We start from the raw sequence: 18,192 nt of genomic DNA, 5'->3' as shown, positions 1-18,192 counted from the left end.
AATTGGACATTTTCTTTTTCTTTTTTTTTTCCTTTTTTTTGGTGCTTGTTTTCTTTTTTCTTGATTGTTCAAACACAATTTCTAGGGTTTTTGTTGTTGTTCTGTTGTATTGTTTTTATTTCTTCCTTTTCTCTTTCCCTCTTGTCCTCTTTACCAGTTTCCTAAAGTTTCTATGAGCTTCCTTTGTCCTCCAGCCTTGCTTCTGATTTCTTCCTCTTCTTCTATTTCGCAGATTCCACCCCAACCCTCTTAAATTTTCTCCCCAAAGGGTAAAATCGCCATATTAAGGGCTTATATATTACATACAAGTTTTGGATTCATTTTAGACTTTGTTACATAACTACAAATCAAGTTCATATGGTTAAAGGTAGCAAATTAATAGTTACCAGTTTGTCATTGTCTAGGCTGTATTTGATGCTATTATTATTATTGGTTGTACTACTTTAGCCAAGGTGATACAATTGTGCTAATTGGTTGTTCTTCCTGGTATACCAAGACTGAGATAGCCTAAGGGTCTTAAAAGAGAAAAAAAAAAACAAAAAAACCCCTATACATCACTGCCAAAAAACAGGCAGCTGGGTCAAGTAGGCAGAAACTTCTCATCCCCAATAAACTGAAGAGGTAGGATCTTGCAACAGACTCAAAACTCAAAAGCCAGCTACACCTGGTAGACACTTCTGAAAAGTAGTCATTTCCTAAGGGTTCTGAATACTGTCAAGAAAGCTACTTGCCATAGCACTTTACAAGCATCAACCCAGGAATTAAACTTAGAAAAAAAAAAAAGAAAAGAAGAAGACACATAAACAAGATGCAACCCCACCCCCACCCCCGCAGACTTTCAGCTCACCAAAGACAAACCCAGGGGGCAATGAGGTATAACAATCTGAAAGCCACCCACTTGGACTCTCTGAAATGGTAACAGTGGAAATAACAAAGCAAATGAATGAGGTCTAGAAAAAAAATCAAAACAAATAATTTCTCAGATAACTACAGAGACAGTGATCAGAATGAAAAACATGCTTAGTAACTATAAAGCAGATACAGATTTTTTTAAAACCAACAAAAAACAGAGGAGTTCAGGAAAATGATGGAAACTATGCACGCCCAGCATAGGAAACAAATGAAATCCATGAAACAGATTCAAACAGATACCCAGGAGATTAAAAACTCCATTGAAGGTATACACAGCAGAATGAGCCAATGTGAGGACAAAATATAAGATACAGAAGTCAGGATTGCTATTAATGATCATGAAAACATTTCTTAAAAATAGCAAAGGCCCACGAGAAATCAATCCAGCAGCTGCTAGATGATGCAAATAAGAACAATGCAAGATTGATCAGAGTCAAAGAAAAAGCAGGAGACAGTGCAAATGACAACCTGTTCACAGAAGTAGTGGCAGAAAATTTCCCATACAGGGAAAAAGAATTTGACATACAGATAACTGAGGTATACAGAACTCCAATTAGACATGATCAAAAAAAAAAAAATTCTTCCCCAAGGCATATAATAGTCAAGATTCCAGAAATTTAACACAAGAACATAATATTAAAAGCTGTTAGAGAAAAGAAACAAATCACCTAGAAAGGAAAGCCCAGCAGACTTCTCAACACAAACCCTCAAGTCAAGGACAGCTTGTTGTGAAGTATTTCAAGCCATAAAGGAAAACAACCTCCAACCCAGGTTGATGTATCCTGCAAAACTATCATTCAAAATTGATGGAGAAATAAGGTATGTCCATGACAAAGAACTCCTGAAGAAATTCATGACCACCAAAGCAGCACTCCAATGTGTTCTGAAGGATGTTCTAGAAAGAGATAACAAGGATTACAACTCCATGAACCCCAACAGAATGAATCCACCAGGCATGGCAAGAAATTAAACAGAAGAGGAAAGAAGGATGGCAAAACAAGAAAATAACATGACAGAAATAAGACAATACATTTCAGTTATAACCATCAATGTGAACAGTCTTATTCACCAATCAAAAGAAACAGACTGGCAGAATGGATCAAGAAGAAAGATCCAACAATATGCTGCATATGAGAAACACAGTTAACTGAAAAAGAAATGCATAGACTGAGAGTCAAAGAATGGAAAACAATATTCCATGCAACATGAACCTGGAAAAAAGCAGGGGTATTTGCAGATGAAGTAGATTTCAAGTCAAGACAGATTAAGAGAGACAAAGAAGGTCACTACATCTTTGTAAAGGAAACAATTCAAGAGGAAGAGATAACAATCATAAATATACATGCCCTAAATAGCAATGTACCCAACTATATAAAACAAATATTAATGGACATGAAAAATCATATAAGCACTAACACAGTTGTAATGGGGGACCTCAATACCCCACTGTTACAAATAGATCAACTAGACAAAAAAAAAATCAACAATGCAATATTAGAATTGAACCAAACTTTTGAACAAATGGACTTAACAGATGTCTACAGAGTGTTCTACCCCACAATATCAGAACGCACATTCTTCTCAGCTGCACACAGGATATTCTCCAAAACAGATCACATACTAGCTCACAGAACATGTTTAAGTAAATGCAAAGGAATGGAATTACTGGGCTGGAGATTTAGCTCAGTGGTTTTGCCACCTGCTGCGCAAGCGCAAGGACCTGAGTTCAATCACCAGTACCACAAAAAAAAAAAAAGGAACTGAATTATCTCATGCACATTTTCTGACAATAGTGCGATGAAATTGGAAATCAAAGGCAAAAGCAACCACAAGAACTTCATAAACACATGGAAATTATATAACACTGGCTGGAATACCCAATGGATGACAGGTGAACTTAAAGAAAAAATCTGACAGTTTTTACACTTAAACAATAATAACAATGCAACATTATGAGATGCAATGAAAGAAGTCCTATGAAGGAAATTTATAGCAATGAATACCCATATCAGGAAAACAGAGCAGGCTCAAATAAACAACCTAATATTGAACCTCAAGCTTCTAGAAAAAGAAGAGCATGTCAAGCCCAAAGCTCATATGAGGAGGAAATTATAAAAATCAGAGCAGAAATTAATGCAGTGCAGACTTTAAAAAAATACAAAGAATCAATGAATTGAAGAGTTGGTTCTTTAAAAGAACAAATAAAATTGAAAAAACCTTAGCCAATCTTATAAAAAAAAACAAAAAGGAAAGACTCAAATCTATGCAAAGAATGAAAAGGGTGAAATCACAACAGATCCTTCGAAATCCAGATCATCAATATCTACTTTGAGTATCTATATTCTAATAAGATGGAAAATACAGAAGAGACAGATTCCCAGATACATATGAATTACCAAAACTGAATCAAGAATATAGAAAAATTTTAAATAAACCAATATCAGGAAATGGAACTGAAGATGTAATTTAAAAAACCTATCAACAAAGAAAAGCCCAGGCCCTGATAGATTCACCGCTGAATTCTACAAGACATTTAGAGATGACCTAATGCCACTACTTCTCAAGCTCTTTAATGAAATTGAAAGGGAAGCAATACGCCCAAATTTATTCCTGGAAGCAAGCATTACCCTGATAACAAAACCAGAGAAGGATCGAACCAACAAAGAGAACTACAGGCCAATCTTCCTAATGAATATAGATGCAAAAATCCTCAATAAGATACTGGCAAACAGAATACAGCAAATCATCAAGAAGGTTATACACCATGACCAAGTTGGATTCACCCCAAGGATGCAGGAATGTTTCAACATACACAACTCAATAAACGTAATACACTATATTAACAAAGCCAAGGACAAAAACCATATGATCCTCTCAACAGATGCAGAAAAAGTGTTGGACAAGGTCCAACACCTATTCATGATAAAAATTCCACAGAAAATTGATAGAGACAGTCTTTACCTCAATCTGATAAAAGCCATCTATGACAAACCAACAGCCAACATCATACTAAATGGACAGAAACTGAAAGCTTTCACTCTAAAATCAGGAACAAGACAAAGATGTCCATTGTCACCACTCTTGTTCAATATATAGTTGTGGAAACATTAGCCAGAGCAATTAGACAAGAGAAAGAAATAAAAGGAGTAAAAATAAGAAAGGAAGAAGTTAAATTATCATTATTTGCAGATGACATGATGCTCTACATAGAAGATCCCAAAAACTTCACCAAAAGACTTCTAGATTTGATAACCAAATTCAGTAGCATAGCTGCATACAAAATCACCACTCAAAAATCAATAGCCTTCCTGTACACAAATAACAAACTCACAGAGAGAGAAATTAGGCAAACAAGATCTTTTATAATAGCATCCAAGAAAAAGAAATACCTAGGAATCAATCTAACAAAGGAAGTAAAAGACCTCTACACTGAGAACTACAGTACTCTGAAAAAGGAGATCGAAGGGGATATCAAAAAATGGAAAGATAGCCTTTGTTCTTATTGGATAAGAAGAACCAATATAGTGAAAATGGCCATACTTTCAAAATTGTTATACTGAGGGCTGGGGATTTAGCTCAGTGGTTCCGCCGCCTGCCTCACAAGTGCAAGGACCCGAGTTCAATACCCAGTACCAAGAAAGGAAGAAAGAAAGAAAGAAAGAAAGAAAGGAAAGGAAAGAAAGGAAGAAAGGAAGAAAGAAAGAAAGAAAGAAAGATTGTTATACTGATTTAATGCAACCCCAATCAAAATTCCAATAGCATGTCTCACAGAATTACAAAAAATTAGAATTAGAAAAAATGAATTTGAAACCAGAAAACTAATTTGAAAAAATTAATTTGAAATTAATTTCGAACAGACTAGAAGATGCAGAAACAACTCCAGACATACTCAGCCACCTTATGTTTGACAAAGGAGCCAAATACCTTCACTGCAAAAAAGCCTCTTTAATAAATAGTGCTAGAAAAACTGGCTTTCCACATGCCAAAGACTGAAACTAGACCCGTATCTTTCACCATACATTAATTTAAAATCAAAATGGATGGTTTTGCCACCTGCTGTGCAAGCGCAAGGACCGGAGTTCAATCCCCGGTACCAAAAAAAAAAAATCAAAATGGATCAGAGACTTTAAAACAGAAACACTAAATGTGATGGAAGAGAGAAGAGGTAGAATGCTTGAGGACATAAGAGTAGCCAAAAACTTTATGAACAAAACCCAGACTGCACGGGAAATACTACAAAGAATCAACAATGGGGACCTCAACTTATTAAAAAGCTTTTGCACAGCAAGAAAAACCACCAACAGAATGAAGACAAAACACAGACTGGGAAAAAATATTTGCCAGCTATTCCTCAGACAAAGAACTACTATTTAGAATATATAAAGAACTCAAAAAAAAAATCAGACCCCCCAAATTTAAAGACAAAAATGGGCATCATTTTTAATGAAAAAATGGGCATCTGAAATGAACAGACATTTCTCAGATGAAGAAGTAGAAATGGCAAATAAATATATGAAAAAATGTTCAACATCACTGGTCATTTGAGAGATGCAAATTAAAACAATACTGAGATTCCATCTCACTCCAGAAAGAATGGCTGCTAACAAGAAAGCAACCTAGGGTCAGGGATTTAGCTCAGTGGTGCCACTGCCTACCTTGCAAGCACAAGGTCCTGGGTTCGATCCCTGGTATGAAAAAAAAAAAAGAAATCAACCAATAACAAATGCTGGAGAGGCTGTGGGAAAAAAGGAACCCTTCTCCACTGTTGGTGCAAGTGTAGACTGGTGCAACCACTGTGAAAACCAGTGTGGAGATGCTTCAAAAAACTAAAACTAGAGGTTCCACTTGACCCAGCCATTCCCCTTCTTGGTATCTTCCTGAAAGAATTAAAAGCATCATACCACAGCAATATATGCGCACTCATGTTTACAGGGGCACAGTTTGTAATAGCTAAATCTTGGGAACAGCCCAAATGCCTATCAACTGACTAATGGATAAAGAAGATGTGACTTTTTACACAACGGAGTAATGCTCTGCCATAAAGGATAAGCTTGAGGCATTTATAGCTAAATGTATGCACCTTGAAACCATACTCTTAAGTGAAATAAATTGGACACATATTGTTTCTCTGGTGTGAGAAACCAAAAGTGGAAATAAGGACTAAAATGTGTAACAGATATTGGGAAATGGGAAGAAAATGTTCAAATGGGATGGGGAACAAAAGAGAAGAGAGGGAGAAATGAAGGAAGAGACAAGAAAAAAAAGAAATTAGAAGGAAAAAATGGAAACAAACTTTTGTGCACAGGGAGGAGAGGGGGGCTTGAGGGGAGGGGGAGAATGGGGAACAAAGAGGTGGGAAGTATCGTGTACAGGCGCAAATTCCCTATGATGAGTGTTATTATGCATGTCCAAAATGTACCAATAAATGTTTTGTTATTAAAAAAAAAAAAGAAATCAGGGTTCATTGGAGAAATTGGTATTTCCAGATATAGGACAGAAAAGTACATCTTGCTTGAAATATCACCTTAGAAAAGGAGCCAACTTGAATGAGCCCAATAGCAAAATCTGGGACTATGTGAATATCAAAACGACATAAAAATTACAGTACTAATAAAAGCCACCAAACTGGAACAAAACTCCCTGAGTATATACTGAAATACGTGAGTGAATAAATAAAGATTTGGGAAAAAAGGGAAAAAAATCTTTCAGTAGAATAGTAACTTATTAGTAGATGTAGATGGCAACACTCAGAGTGCTAGTTGACTCAGACAGGAGTCATCAGTGGGCCAAAATGATGGTATTTAAAGGTTTTATAAGAAATACTGACAAGCTTGGTCTTTGTATCTTCCTACCTAGCGTTACCAATTACAAAAAGGAAAATGGACAATGGGGATGTAGCTCAGTAGGCCTGGCATGTGCAGAGCCCTGGGTAAGATCCCCAGCACCACAAAAAGTAGGGGGGAGGGGAGGGGAGGGGGAGGGAGAGGGAGGGGGAGGGGGAGGGAGGGGGAGGGGGAGGGGAGGGGGAGGGAGAGAGATGATTTCACAGTAGAGAAACCCAGTGAATATGAACTTACAAAGTATTCAATGTTAAACACTACCAAAGGTTGCCACCTGCCTTGCAAGCGCAAGGACCCGATTTCGATTCCTGTACCCCCCCAAAAAAATTACCAAAGGAGGGCCAGGGATTTAGCTCAATGGTTCCACCGCCTGCCTCAAAAGCGCAAGGTCCTGAGTTCGATCCCCAGTACCAAAAAAAAAAAAAAAATTACCAAAGGAAGGACAATACTGTATATATCTCCTAGTGAGGCACTAATAATAGCACATCAACCATTAGACACAGAGGGTCATGTTACAGAAAAAAAGGAACTGCACTGTGCAAAACTGTTACAGTTATAAAAGACGGGAATACTGAGAAACTATTTCAAACTAAAGATGACTAAAAATAAAAAAATCTAAATGCAACATATGATCATTAACTGGATGTAGGACCAAAAAAGAAAGACAGAGCCCCAGTACCCCCCACCCCAAAAAAGACAGAGACTGTAGGGATAGCTGGAAAATTCTGAATGGCATCTGGACCTGAAGTTAATGTTATATCAATGTTGGTTTCTGATTTGGTACTTATGTTCATGTTTTAGTAAATACACCTGAGAATAAAGGTGATGGCCATCATGTCTACATATTGCTCTCAAATGATTCAGAAAAAGTCTGACATTACAAATAATACATTCTTTTGAAATGAGATAGGGCTGAAAAATGGAGTACCAGAAATAAGAGATGATTAGGTAGTTTCAGTGAAACTTGATAATCCAATTAAATATAGCAGAAAGAGGGAAAGAGTCAAAGACATTGCTAAGGTATCTCTGGACATCCAAAAAGGAAGACCCTACTAAGCCCACTACACAGTTTGATCAAAATACAAATATGGTGAATGCTTCAATTTTAAAAAGTTATTATAGTAAAAGACACACTGCCATTAATCCCTCTCAAAATACACCCCCTCACCTCAAACACATCCCACTGTTCTTGCCACTTGCTTAAGTATTTCCGGAAATCCTCTTTCATGAGTGACTTGCTGAGATGTGATCAAAAATAAGAGTGAATGCAGGTCTGGGGATTTAGCTCAGTAGTTCCGTTGCCTGCCTCACAAGCACAAGGTCCTGAGTTTGACCCCCAGTACCAAAAAAAAAAAAAAAGAGTGAATGCTCCTGCTGAGTGTCATCCGTCTTCCCAATGTCAAAATGATCATGAAAGTTAAAGCTATTCAGTACACAATTCAAAGGTATCACAAGTAAAGACACAAAAGAAGACTTCTAAAACTGCTTTAGAAAGTACAAAGACTGATGAGATAGGTGTGTTTGAAGCAAGGAAGGAGTACCTGGCGGGGGGTTAATAGTAATATGTCTTTTACTATACAGTAATAAATTTTTAAAAATTTCAATATTCACCCTATTTTTCCATCATGAGATATAGTAAATCAGGCACAAGATGTCTCAGGTTCATCACATGTACACACACAGTATATAAGTAGTTATTTTTCATTAAGTTTGAAATAATTTCAAAATGTTAATGTAAAAAACATTCAATGAGAACTCATGTCAACCTTCATGCCTAGCAAAATACCTAGCTCATTGCTCAATAAAAAATATCTGGCCTTCCCTTCCTAAAGAAAGGAATTTGCCAAAGAACAAATCTCAACATCATCTTCAACTTTTTCCTCCTTCCCACATATCCAAACAGAGTCTCAGTTCTAATAAAATGACCTAGCCAGTTTTCAGTTCTAATCTCACATATTTATTTCCCTATTTCTAGCTCTTTATTACTCCTGACCTGGGTCACTCCAACAGCATCCTTACTTGATCTTCTAATCCATTTCTAAACTCATTCTTGTACCTGCTTAAATCCTAGAATCATAACTCTGCGTCAGGAGTTACCTTTCAAAACCTACATTTGATCTTATTTCCTTATTCAAATACCTCTAATTGTTCCCTAATGTTAATGGTAATTTCCCAGGCCGGAACACCAAAAAGATACTTTATACACATACACATTCACATTCAAACACACAAAAAACAGTGAGTTGTAAGTACTGGGAAGAGGGGAATTTTGAGCTGACTTTCTTCATGCCTACTTTAGAGTTTAGCATTCGTTGTATTTTTCATTACATAGTGGGGATGCCAAGGGTGAATGGGTAAACTTCCCAACAGTTGGAGACTCTAAAACTGTGCTTTTCCTAATCTTTTCCCCAAGTCAGTACCAAACAAAACAAGATAATTTTTACCACACTGGTATAAACCAAGGAAACTAATGACAAAGAAGATACCCTAAAGGCTGATATGCCCAACTGGAAGCTCCATCCCAAAGGTCTTAAAATGATCCCATCCACTGCACAAACGCAAGAAGCCTAAGATTCATCTACCACAGTCAGCACACATGCACACATATACACAAACATTCACACAGGAGCAGACACTGACACATATCCGGACAGAAAGACAACTTACATTTCTCTAAACACATTATGCACCCTTTCACACTTGTGACTTCTGTACATGCTGTCCTCTCTACCCTGATGAATTCCAATTCATCCTCCAAGATCATACTCAAATGCCACTTCTCATTTCTCCCAGATCTTATTACCCTGTCACTGTGAACTGTTTGTTGACATGTGTTACCACTCTAATATTTGAGCTCAAAGATAAAGAATTGTACCTATTTACCTTTATACTATTGCTCTAACTACAACAGACATTAAAAGGAATGTTGCCATTATTCTGCAATAAATCAAAACAATTAAAATAGGCAAAGTAAAAGAAAAATTTATCAAAAGGTAAAAAAATCAGTTCTCAGTATATCAACCAAACATTTAAGTAATCACTTAAAATTATATTAAGGAACACTATAATGAGAAAATGAAAAAAATAGTGACATCAGCTCTCACCTACTGATCATATCTTCTTTTTAAAGGACAATGCTAGGTGTTTTATATATCTTTATTCTCACAATTCAAGGCCAACTGGCTCAGAGGTCATATAATACGTCCAATGCTTTTGTGAGCAAATTCCCAAACAGACTTGTCTGACTTCACAATCTGTGGGTCTTTCTTCATATTACAGGCCTCCACTATGTAATGTTTCCAATATATTAGACTCAAATTGTATGCTGACCATGCATCTTTACAAAAAGAAAAAAAGGCAATTGACTAGAAGGAAACAAAATGTCTATCAGAATAGTGATTAAAGGCAAACGTTACAGTATGATCTTTTTTTAAAACTCAGCAACTTTTAAAAACAAAATTGCAGGGCCGGGGATTTAGCTCAGTGGTTTTGCCACCTGCTGCGCAAGCGCAAGGACCTGAGTTCGATCCCTTGTACCAAAAAAAAAAAAACAAAATTGCTGAACAAAAGACTAAGAGGCAATACAAAGGAAATAAACTTTGTTTTTTTTCTTATATTTAGTAGGTAACACAAAAATGTAAGGAAAAAATATAAGAAGGATATACTAAACTATACCTAAACAAGCACACATTAACCCCTGGGTACTCGTTACCAGAACTCAGACCTGATTATTATGACTGGATTAAGAAGATTCTTTCAGAAAAATGTGAATTTTGAGGTAGGCTTGAAGAGAAGGAACACTGATTACAGAGAGTTAGCAATGTTTAAGCCAAGAAAACAGGGATGGAGAGGAAAACAAGAATGCTTTCTCTTTTTTCTTTCTGAGAAAGAGAAAAGGCAAGAATGAGAAAGAAGTGTAATGAAATGAAATTGGGGGAAAGTCTTCAAGGCCTAGAAGATAAGTTTGGGATTAATTTGATAAGCACCAGGGAACTGCTCTATATTTTAAGTAGGAAAGTGGCATGCTGAAATAAAGTCTTTAAAGATAAACTTTGTTATATTGCAGCTCAAGAACTAAATAACTTGTCTAATGTCATATACAACCTGAAGAAGACTACATAATAGTAGAACTCTGATTTTGTAGGAAACAAGATCTAAACCCATACTACCCAGCATTGTATCATCTACCAGCCCCAGCAGGGTATAAATTTTAAGTTATTAAAAACAATACAGTTTCTCATATACACACTAGTGATATTTCAAGTGTTTCATACCCACACACGGTTAATGGCAACCATATCTAACAGTGGAACATAAAGAATATTTCTATAACTCAATAAAGCTACAGGAGGGGAGAATTACTTCTATTACTGCAGGAAGTTTAACTGCACAGCACTTATCTAAAGAATAATCTTAGAGAATGAGATGTGATCTGATTTCTACTCACTAGAAGTATAACTCTGGACAAGTTAATTTTCCTTAGCTTCTATTTCTGAGGTGTGTGGGAGGAACAAGGGATTAATAATACCTATCTCACAAAGTATGTATCTCTTGAGGATTAAGAGATAACATGAAAAATACTTTGTATACACTGTATGGCACTTAACAAGATAATAAATACTAATACTCTTCCCTTCTGGATCCTCTTTTCTTTCTACCACTCTATGTAACCTTTGTTAAAAAGATACAAACACTGTAACTCATCCAAATTAACATCTTCCCCTCAAGAAAGTCCACAGTATGTAATGCTCATTCTGTTCTTACTGATATCTTCAAATACTTGCACCTCTCTTCCAGTGTTTCTACTTGGAGTAATGAAATGAAGAATGAATGTGAGGGAAAATGGCTCTAATAGAGAGTATATAATAAATCTCTCCACTTCTTTTCCCCATCTCATTATATATTTGACTTCTCATGGATAGGAAATGTCCATGAAATCTCAGAGGATATGAAACAAACTATGTATCCCTAGATAAATGTATTTCTCCACACCATTAAAGAAAATTCTACAGAACTTCTACTTTATATTTCTTCTCACCATCTGTACTAATTGCATATTAAAAAAAGAAACAATAACACCTTCCTCCTACAGTGCTTTCTTGGCAAAGAATAAAAAGATTTCCAGAATGCTAAACCAATGTTCAATTCCTCACAATTTATTCTAGTGAATTGGTAAATCTGCTTTTGTTTCATTTTGTTTTGTTTTGCTTTTTGAGACAGGCTCTTGCTATGTATGTAGTTCACACTGGCCTTGAACTCACTACATAGCCCGGGCTGGCTTCAAACTTGCCCCAATCCTCCAGCCTGAGCCTCCCAAGGGCTGGAATTACAGGCAGGTACCACCATGCCCAGCTTGTGGGCTGGTCAATGTAATGTATCTGGACTGTAGCATGTAAACAACTTCAAAATATCCAATAACCCATATAAACAACAGTATTCAACTCAATCTGTACCCAGGACATTTCTACCCATAACCAAATTTTATTTAGAGCAACAATTTATATTTACTCACATAAGTCACACAGACTTATATTCTTATGAGTTCACTGAGTTTGCATTCCTAATAACTAACATAAACAATTCAAGGGCTGAGGATGTAGCTCAGTGGCGCCGCACCTGCCTGGCAAGTGCAAGGTTCTGAGTTCGATCCCCGGTACTACAAGAAAAAACAAAGAATTCAATCAGAACTTTTAACCACTTGCCTTTAAACATCTATCATACAAGTTAAGATTCCCACCTATTTTTAAAGTGTTCTTGTTCTTTAAAAGCAATATTAACTCTCAGAGGAGGAAAAAATAAAAACTCTCAATAACAGTAAAATTACTTAGTGGCTTAATTTATTCCTTAAAGATAAATTACTCAAAAACGTGACCACTGACCCCCATTTTTGAGTTTAGAAGTGGTCATAAATAAATATAAACCAGTAACATTGAACTGACACTTAACAACTCTAATTATGTTTAATGGACAAAACTACAGTATTTGAACAAATATACAAACTATAGAGTTTAGCAAGAGTTGACAGGGGCCATATAAGTTCAAAACCAAACCAAAGCAAAACAACAGAAAAACCTGAAAAGTTTTTATTACTATTCCACATAAATTATCCTACTTTATACATTCAAAAATACAAAAGTTAGGATCTATGCCTGAACTAATGAAATATAACTTGTGAGATAGTGTAATTTTTTTTTAAATCCTTCAATAATAATGAAGTATACAATGGTCACAGAATAGTTCAAATTAATTTTCCTGAGGCTACATTCTAAGTACATCAGACCCAGAAAGTATTTTTAGCAAGTGTGTCCAATCAATGCTGGTTTTATGCCTAGCCTAAATTAGAAATTAGGTGTCATACATTTAAAGTAACAATGTTATTAGGGACATTTTAAAGATATTCAATCAGGTCATAAGAAAAAACACAAATTTGACAATTCGCCCATATAACTAGAAGCTTTTAGAAAACAGGCAATAAGAAAGTCACATCCTCATCTAATGCTACTTCTGAGGAATGTGATTTTCTAACTTAATAAACTATAACCTACTCAATTAATATTAAGAAACGCTATAATAATGTTTCCTTGGGTTTATAAAACTCTCCCTACATATTTAAAACAGATTAGCTCAATCACAAATATTACAGTGTAACAAGATAAGCCCATATTGCTCTTATAAATCACTCAAATCAAGATTCTATGGGACTATGCACATGTGTCAAGACAAAATGTACAAAGATATGTATGCCATAAAAAAATTCACAGAGATACAAAAATAGCTTTTGTGGTAATTGGAGCAGAAACTTATTCTGACAAAAAATGGTGCTGTCCGAATCATTGAACTCCTTTATAATAACTTAGTAAAGTAGTTCTGTACACTACAGATTTGCTTTCCAAAAGGTTTCTGTTTAAAATTCAGTTGTACTTATATTCATCAAATTCAAGATTTAACTAGTATATTCAGCTCTCTCCTACTAAGTACACTTTGAGTTCTCAATAATTATTTATTTTAAGGTCATCCCCTCCCCCCTTGAAAACTGAAAAACAACTTTTCCCCCGTGGCATATTAAGGTTCAGAAAAATGCCCTGGTTTTTACTGTTCCAGTCTTCTTTATACTCAAATTGTCTTTTACAGGTAGGACACGTCCACTTTTTGGGTCTCCATGGACTTGACCAATGAGCTATATTGTTTCAACTGGGCCCAAGATCTGGTCACAAAACTTAATATTAAAGTTCTCATTCGAAAAGTAGCTGGTATCTTGCAGATATCACAGGTCCTCCCAGAACAAGCAAATCGTTTTAGTGCATACTGATGTCACTCTGATGCAAGGCCAAGTCTCCCATCCCAAGCTTCGCAGAAACATTCATATATACATATATATGTACAACCATAAACTGTACCATTTAAGGAAAGCTCAGAAAATGCATCATTACACCTATTTATCATAATACTGAACTTTTTTTTTATTTTTTACAGATTCCTACACACAAGTATATACCGGTACAATCATGAGGGGCTTAAAACTTCAATGGTAAAGATAGTGTTCATGCGACATGCAAAAAGCACTCACATAAGCCAAGTGTGTGCGTGTGTGTGTAGGGGGTGTCTACCAGCAGTGGAAAACTCCGAAGGTTCTAAAGCCTATGTAGAGTTCAGGTGCTTAGGAATATTCCATCTCCACATCTATTCCATCCCTTGCCCCTTCGCTCACTCCTAACAGATTTCAACCATAACCCCTGGAAGCTGGAAGAGCAGAGGTCTCAGGAAGGTGGGGAAGGGGCGTCTTCTCCCCTTCTTACAAGCACCCTTGTGCTTCTGGCTTGCCCCACCTGGATCACTCGCACGAAACGCACATGCCCCAGGTAATACCTCGCGCAAAACGTGCGGGCCGAGAGGCCGGTGGGGACCCGAGAGCCTCTTACCTTCGTATCACAGCCGCGTCCTCTCGGCTGGAGAATAAGCTTGGAGGCCTGGGAGCGCCGGGAAGAAGCGCGTCCGCTGCGCCACTCTGGGGGGCTCCCTCAGCGCCCCCCGAGCAGCCGCCGCCGCAGCGGCCGCGCCACTGCCCCGAACCGCCAGCACCACCTCATACTGCGGGGCTGCCGCGGGCCAGCGCGCCGGGAGGGGGCAGGAGGCGGGCAGCCGGCGCCCGCTCCCACCTCCCGGACAGGATGAGATAATCCACACCCCCAAAGTGCCGTGGGGGAGGGGAGCTCGGGGCGGGGGGCCTGGCTCCAAACCTCTGACCCTTCGGCCAAAGCCAAATCACTCCCTGCCCCAACTCAGGCCCAATTCCTGAGGACCCGGGAGTCCTGAGAGAACAATGTAGGGGGGCCGCGAGGAGCAGAAAGGCGCGCAGCGCGGCGTTAGCGGGTTGGCAAGCCTGGGTAGCGTTTGTGTGTGAGAGTGCAAGTGGCGCTCAGTCAACCCCCTCCTCCTTCTCCCCCTCCTCCTCCTCCTCCTCCTCCTCCTCTCCTTCCTCCTCCTCCACCTCCTCCTCCGTCTCCTCCTCCTCCCTCAAGCACACCCCGTCTCCTAGGCCGCAGCATAGCAACCAAACATGGCGGCTGCGCAGGCGCCGCCAGTCAGCGACCAGGAGCGGTGGTGGCAACGACAGGAGGCGGTCTCGCGAGAGGCGAGGCCACGCCCCTTCCCCGCTGGAGGTGGAGAAGTTACACCCGCCCGGACGCGGAGGGACACGCAGGTGCGAGAAACCCGGTTTGGGAAGGTTGGGAAGACTGGCTGGAAGAGGGGTGGAGCGACATGGCCCCGCCCCGTAGCTGCGCCACGATTGGTTGCTTGGATTGTAACCCGCCCCCCGCCCCCCCCCCCCGCTGGACCTAAAGACCTCAGGGACGTGCTGGCCGGGGGTGGGCAAGAAATCTAAATGTTAAAGGGGGAAATAAGGTCTCTTGACAACAGGTCTTCCAACTTCAATGCTAATAGAGGACGTAGGCTTTTCGATGCAGTTTTGAGTCATTTCCTGTCCTAAATCTATGCTCCACAACAAACCTAAACAACGTTCAATTATAAAAAAAACGTTCAGGTGCCTTCTCTGCCAGGAACAAGGTGCTTTTTAAAATTAAATCATTCTAATAGCAAATATGAATTTGGCATTATCATACGAAAGGTTTTACCTGGGTGCGTCCTAATATTTTACTGGTGAAACCAGCTCATTGATGACAAGACAGATGCCTGTGGACTGGGTGATCTCCGCTGAAATTAGGGAAGGAGGGATTGGGGACCACCGCGATTCCCTTTTGTCTCCGCTTTGTCAGTGTCCTTTCCTCTCACTAGCCGCCCTCTTGCTCCTCCTTGCTTTTAGCCTCAGCACCTTACCAGAGCCAGCCTTTTTAAAAACGTGCCTTCAGAAATCCCTCCAATCAGGGAAATCTATAGATCTGTGAAAGATGCCAATATGTATTCACTGTCTTCTCTCTCACACCCAGCCCCTAGTTTTGCCATTTGAAGACCACAAGTTGTCCACTGATCCATTTACAATATTTTCCTGGTTTACTTATCTGTTTTCTTTTCAGATCTCTGCTCTGCCCACTCTTCCTTCCCAAAATATGCATTCTTGCTTTTAGCTCTTCATTTCGTATGTTCTCCTTGTTCTAGTGCCACTATTAAAATGTTCTCCTAACTTTCACCTATAATCTGTTAATAGCCATTCATTCTTTAAAAACTCAGATGGGAATTCCACAAGAAGTAATTTATTCCTTCTTTGATGCTGATAGCACTAGGTCTATACCTCCCTTTGGTTCTTATCACAGGGTGCATTTTATAAGCCCTGGTTGGGTCTTGCCACTACTCCAAGTTCTGATCACTACTGCTACTGGAGGAAAAGGAGCTCTCCTTTTCATCCCCTATAATGTCTGATGACACTGCCTGATCAAAAAAATAATAATAAGTTGAAAGAATACAAGAAAAAGAATGAAATCCTTGAATCTCTCTAGTGGGTAGGAATTCAGGAAGATACTTGAAACAGAGCAGGATCTTCCTCAGCTTCCAAATCTCATAGTTTTCTGTGTCTCTGGGTGATTGATATTAGTCAAGTCTAGATTGTCCTAGTTAATCCCTGGGGAGCCCTGTGATGAATCTCCCAAGTAATCATCCTATCTTCAAACCTTCTGCCTCCAGCCCATTCCTCTTACCCACATCTATAAACCACAGTGACTTTTATAAAATATAAATCTGACTCCTAATCTAAATACATCTAGAGTCTCACATTGATGAGGGCTGTAAGAGAACATTGTTTTGGGAAACTCCTCAGGATGAGCCCTTTAGATAAACAAATGTAACCCTCATATCCATTTTCTCTTCTTAGCAAAAAACTGCAAAGCAACTTTTTAAAAAACAAATATCTGGGTGTGGTGTTGCTTGCCTGTAGTCCTGGCTACTTGGGAGGCTGAGGCAGGAGGATCAGTTGAGCTCCTGAGTTTGAGTCCAGCCTGGGCAACACGGGGAGATATAGTTCACATACAGAAAAGTTCACTCCTTAAAGCATACAGTTTGGTGCTTTTTAATATATTCACAAAGTTGTGCAACCATTACCACTATCAAATTTCATCTCAAAAACTCTTACTTTCTAATTATTACTACTATCTATTCTACCCCGCAAAGAAATCCCTTACCTGTTAGCTCTAACAACCACTAATCTGTTTTGTCTCTATGCCTACACTGAATATTTCATGTAAGTAAAACCATGTAATATGCAGTCATTTGTGGCTGGTGTGAAGCTATACACAAAGTTTCTGAATAGAATATCCTTTGTGGAAGTCACCAGGAAGGGTCCGTGGGAGTCACCAATACTCTCCATTATTCCTATCAAAATCTGAGTTCACTTTAAACGTACCCACGGGCAACTCTGCAAAGAAAGGAATGAATAACTGTCTTAAAAAGAAGAAAAGGGAACACTAAACTGCGCCCCATTCCCATAGGGACTCATTAAAGACTGAATTGGGAAATAAGTGCTACCACCTGAGCATTTTGTTAAAATATAGGTTCTAAAAAAAAAAAAAAAAAACATACATATATATATATATATATATATATATATATATATATATATATATGTATGTATGTCAGGAGCAATGCTACATAATTTTAGGGAAAAATCATTTGGTTAGCTTAGTTCTCCTGCCTATAGCCCAGCTATGGAATTCCAAGACATAATTCCATTTTGGCCTCCAGTCACAACTGAGACCTCAATGATTCGGTGATGCTGTGATTCTCCAGGACAAGAAACATACTGGGAGCTGAAAACATCCTGGGAGAACAAACATCTACTCAGTTCCTCATTGTTCGTGGACTGTTACATCTTATTTACCCAGAATGTACTGAACTCTCTGCAAGTCATTTGTTACATTTGTTTCTCCCGATGTACTGAATAAAAGGTCCAGTAAGCTGGGGGCTTTGTCTTTGCTTCCCAGAGCAGCACTGA

General features: G+C 38.4%; 1 protein-coding gene across 3 annotated transcripts in view; it reads right to left on the bottom strand.

Moving 5' to 3' along the window:
- Ptpn4 (protein tyrosine phosphatase non-receptor type 4) overlaps positions 1 to 15,259 on the bottom strand; it is a 192,836-nt gene extending 177,577 nt beyond the window's left edge. The window contains exon 1 of one of the 3 annotated variants that reach the window (XM_004836053.4): positions 14,672 to 15,259. The gene's annotated coding sequence lies outside the window, so the exon portion shown is untranslated. The remainder of the gene's footprint in view (positions 1 to 14,671) is intronic. The other 2 variants (XM_013076728.3, XM_021236579.2) reach the window with 2 other exon arrangements.
- Between the last annotated feature and the right edge of the window lie 2,933 nt (positions 15,260 to 18,192).

Source organism: Heterocephalus glaber, unplaced genomic scaffold (genome assembly GCF_053883595.1).
Source record: "Heterocephalus glaber isolate CG9 unplaced genomic scaffold, H.glaber_assembly_v1.0 deba00000347, whole genome shotgun sequence".
NCBI lineage: Eukaryota > Metazoa > Chordata > Mammalia > Rodentia > Bathyergidae > Heterocephalus > Heterocephalus glaber.
The sequence above is the reverse complement of the archived record's forward strand: the minus strand, read 5'-3'. Positions and strand labels throughout refer to the sequence as shown.